Raw genomic sequence first — 4,968 nt, forward strand, 5'->3', positions numbered from 1 at the left:
ACTAAAGTTAATAAGTTAGTGTTACGTAGTGTTGAAAACTTCAAAATAAAGTGACAAACGTTGAAAAAAAGGGTTGAACACAAGGGTTAAACTATGTATAAATGGGACAGCAGAAAGTAATGAAAAAATTGTTGAAATGGTTGAAAGTTATGAATGAATGGTGGAAATAGTTAGCTAAAAGTAATGGATAAATGCTTGAAAAAGGTAGCTAAACAAAGTGGATAAATAGTGAAATTAGCTGAAAGTAATGGATTAACAATTAAAATGCATAGCCAAAAGTATAAATGGTTGAAATAGTTAACCAGAAGTAAAGAATACATGGTTGAAATAGGTACCTGATAGTTATATATAAATAGTTAACATGTCCAGCTTCTGCCACTCCAAGTGGTAACAGTATGATTAATAACCTAAATATTAAAAACTGTTTAATTGTATGAAAACAAATGTGTACCAATATCCACCTTTTAATAAGTGGGCGGTTGATGAAGGGGTGTGGCTGTTTGGGGTTTTGCTTTGGATTCTTTTCCTCTTTTGGTTTTGTTATCCTGTGGTTGTATCTTTTCTCCCCAGTGTTGTGTTGTTGGTCGTGTCTTGTGTTCCCCTGAGTGTCTGTATGTTCTGTTTCCTGTTTTATTTTGAAGTTGGGTTTTTGTCTCGTCCTGCCTTTAGTTTAACTTCCAGTGTCCTCCCGCTCTTGTGATTACCTGATGTTTCCACCTGCTTCCCTGCCCTCTTGTCACCTTCCTCTCATTACCTTGTGTATTTACTGTGTGTGCTTCCCTTGTCTCTTGTCAGATCCTTCTGTCCAGTCTGTGTGTGCCGGTCGATGTTCCCGATCTTCCCTGTGAGTGTTCTTCGTGTAGTTTTCCCATTCGCTGTTGTTCGCCTTTCCTGTTTTCCCTGGAACTTTGCCAATTATTTGCCTTGGATTTTGTTTTTTAGGGACTTTTTGTCCTTTTCGTTGGATCCTGTGTGTTGTGGACTTTGTTTTTGTTAATAAAAGCTTATTCAAGCACTCCCCTACTCTGCGTTTGGGTCCTCCTTCATTCCACACCGTAACAAGGGGTATACTCTACTTACATCTGACTGGCTGTGTGGGTACATCAGACAGAACCTAAGTAGGGATCACTGCTATGGACTAAATGCAATTGTTCTTGTAGCAACACATCTTGCTCCGAGATTATTTGCTTCAATAAACTCAAATAATCCATTCTTTACCACTCTGATGTCCTGAAACATGTATGTTCACCGTCAGAGTTCTGAATAACAATACAAATACATTTTCCTGAACATCTTTCATTTCATAACCGCATGAGCAATCAGTGTCTTAACAGCAAATTATTGCTTGCACAAACAAGACAATTTTAGAATAACAGTGGTATTTTAGCAGGCGGGGGGGGGGAGCAGTCTAATTAGGGCAGGACACCGGGAGATTGACGTAGAGACAGCAGAGCGATCCAGCCACCTGTTTGTTTCGTAGCCATTTTCCATTGCCAGTCCTTCTCAGCATCCCCTCTGCAATCACAGGCAAGGTTACGATATTCAACTCTAATGAAAAGCAGGAAGCTGACATCACGTCCACCCGCGTCATATTCCATCCTGTCAGCAATGCAAAAAAAAAAATAAAAAAAAATAAGTCGTTTGACCTCTTTGGCATTGCTACAGCAGGGTTTTTGGCAGGTGAGTTGGAGAAAATGGAGTCAGTGAAGCGAGTGGATTATTATACTGACAAAAAAGAAGCTTTATTGTTGAAGACTGAGACTCAATGCCAATGCAAGAGTATATGGTTGCCACAATTACTGGACTATCAGGCAATTAGCTTGCAAGTTAAAACAAAGGCTGGAATGATAAACAAGCGACTTGAAAACACCAATTTTAAAGTAGCCTGAATGAAAATGTCACCAATACAGACACCCTCGCAGGTGATGGTGAACTGGGAAATGTTCGAGGGGATGGGGTTGTAGGGGTGGGGGGACATAATGCATATGGTGAAAATTAAACTGTCACTCACTTAAAACCCTGCTATTCATAGTTACACATTTTATGAATAACAATGACAGATGGCTGCAAGACCATGCCGGAAGATTTGATGGCTCCTGTAATGAGTAATGAGAGTGGGAGAAGGATCTGTTGATGTGGCGTCATAAATTTTAAGCGTAGTGAAACTCCTCAGCTTGTAGCGTTTTTACATTTAAGTTCATGGTTGGATCATGATGTAATAAGTTGCCCACGAGTAAAACGATGTAATTGGGTTGGGAGTGCATGGCTCTTAAAATACATAAAAGGTAATTGATTCACACAGATAATATACTGAGTGCCAGTTGATTTGTGCTGTGCTAGGAGGTCGTTTTTGAGAGCTTCATTCTGAAACTTCGAAGTAGCAGGGTTGAGCTGTCCCCTCCATTATGCACCAGCTTGAGGGCAGGCCTAACATGCACGATTCATTGTAAAGACAAAGAACAGATGGAGAGAGGAGGGGGATACAATTATTTCCTTATAGTTATATGTCCGGCATACATTACGTGCTGCATAACTGCAGGTCATGAGGATTCCAAATTCTGCAAGTCTCGATATTCACATTTGTCAACATAACATCTATTTATAACATTTAATAGAACATTTATCTGGAAACATAAGTCTATTCTCTTCATCTAAATCTGCTGCGCAGTGTCCAGAGGTAAATACAATCTAAAGGAATAGTTTGACATTTTGGGAAAACCACTCATGTATTTGTTATTATGGATCCCACGTATGAAGCAGCTTGATTGGTTGACCTCAAGTGGTTATGGTTAGGATAGCTGATTGGTCAGGGTATAGCAGCTGATTAAATCGGGTTAAGTTACCTTGTGTAAGGACTCGGCCAATGTTAGTGTGTGAATGATATCGAAGGGCGGGACATGCCTAGAAGTTGCATGTGTGCCATAATAACTGTCTGGCAGAGAGTCAAATGAAAAGATTGATTATAACTTTCATTAATGTCCACACTATTGCCATTTTTTTTTTTTTAACTAATCACAATCCCCATGGGTGGCGTTGAGCCTAAGACACAATGACATTGCCTCTGAAAAATAGCCTTGGGAAGGAACTTGTTTTAGTGGAACATGTGTACGTTCAAAGGCTGTTTTAGTCACGCAACACAAAAAACTCCGATTGGACAGATAGTCTAGCTAGCTGTCTGAATTTACCCTGCAGAGATCTGAGGACCAGGTAACCACAGCCATAAATCCACCGGAGTTTAGAATTCCAACACAACGAAAGCAGCATGTGTAGGACAACCAGCATGAATAGTGAAACGTCATCGATATACACTAATGTCTATTAAATACAACGCTACAGTTTTTACATTACAGTTGCTGGTTAGCTTAACTGAGCATAAATATAGGAACAACTAGCATGGCTCTGTCTACTGGTAACAAAATCCACATAACAGCACCTCTAAAGTAGGCTTGGTAAAACCCCACCCACTCTGCCGGGGATTTGATTTCGCCCTGCAGCTCGGTCTGGAAGCCTGCACTTAATTCCCCTGCTTCAGTTCACAATTTTACAGGAACCAATTGTCAAAGGTTAAGAATTTCAATATATAGTAATACCCGTGTGCCACTGATTTGATAGTTGCATGTGAATTGCCGTGACAGTGTTTTTTAATTGACTAAATGCACGCGTGTTTTTAAAGATTTTAGTGTGTATGTAGCATGCATGTTTATTTTAATTCTGTTTGCTGTGCCCGTGTATTTTATAAACCTACAGAATGCGTACCTCAGCTAAATTTGAATGAACTGTTTATTCTAGTGGGTTGATATTTATGTACACATACACCACTGTGGCTACACTACGGCCCCTCCCTTTGACTTTCATGCAGCACGGCCTGGACTGATGGACTCAGTAAAGACAGGTGAGGAAAACTAATGATGAATTGATGGAAAACAGGTGTGCCAGGGAGACCGGGGGTGAAAAGAGACTTATGGAGAAAAGACAAGGGGGGAGGAATACCGACGAAAGGGAAGAACACGGGGCAGAAGCGGACTGACGGAAAGGACAGGAGAGTAGTAGGCACCCTGAAAAGCAGAAGACACGGAGATATGGACTTAGAGCATACGGGCTGGAGCATTTACAGCTGTGATGAATGGGAAGTGCAGACAAACGAGTGGTGGGGCAGATCGGGACACACTGACAGAGGCCGAAGCAGCAGGGGGATGCAGCCACCTGAATGAAGGATTCAACGCCTGTGTACAGATAAGTAAAGGAAATTCCTCTAGCTACCCGCTTTGGCCGTGTGGAAAAGAACTGTTCTTGTGTGTTATGCTTGACTAAGAGCTGCCCTTATTCCTCCCCAGTGCCTGCAGTGCGGGTATCGCAACGCGGAGTGGCGTAGGGGAAGAGAAGCCCAGGCCACCCGCGGCGGAATCGGCTGCCCTTCTCGTGACTTGCTTATTGAACATTTGAACGCTTATTGCAAAAATTGTGGAAGGAAGCTCGAGCTGAGATCCTCAGCCTTTAGTTTTTATTACCTTTAAAAATTGAAGAACTGTTTTCATCTATTCTTTTACTCAGTAATTTAAATAAAGTGTTAAATTAAGTATTGACATCAATCACAAACTGGCTTATCTACCTGGCATGTTATTGGCCGGTTTAACAAGATGGCGATAGAGAAGCCAGACACCGCCTAACAAGAGCCTGGGTCTGACCGAGGTTTCTGCCTAAAAGGGAGTTTTTCCTCGCCACTGTCACACTGTTGCTTGCTCTGGAGGAAACCACTAGAACTGTTGGGTCCTTGTAAATTCTGGAGTGTGGTCTAGAACTACTCTATCTGGAAAGTGTCTTGAGATAACTCTTGTTATGAATTGATACTATAAATAAAATTGAATTGAATAGAAGCAGCTTCTTGTTTACATTCAACATAACGACCACCAAAATCCACCAAAGTGCAACAACCCATTGATGCCGCTGGCGCTTCTACATCACCCGGAT

The 4,968-nt window shown here is 41.4% G+C and overlaps 1 long non-coding RNA gene across 1 annotated transcript; it reads left to right on the forward strand.

Annotated features, from left to right (window-relative positions):
• The first annotated feature begins 4,126 nt into the window (after positions 1–4,126).
• On the forward strand, positions 4,127–4,581 carry LOC116701596 (uncharacterized). Its single transcript, XR_004334961.1, has 2 exons — positions 4,127–4,237; positions 4,335–4,581. It is a non-coding gene; the product is annotated as an uncharacterized LOC116701596 (long non-coding RNA).
• The last annotated feature ends 387 nt before the right edge of the window (positions 4,582–4,968 follow it).

The sequence above is a fragment of the Etheostoma spectabile genome, chromosome 14, assembly GCF_008692095.1.
Source record: "Etheostoma spectabile isolate EspeVRDwgs_2016 chromosome 14, UIUC_Espe_1.0, whole genome shotgun sequence".
Lineage (NCBI taxonomy): Eukaryota > Metazoa > Chordata > Actinopteri > Perciformes > Percidae > Etheostoma > Etheostoma spectabile.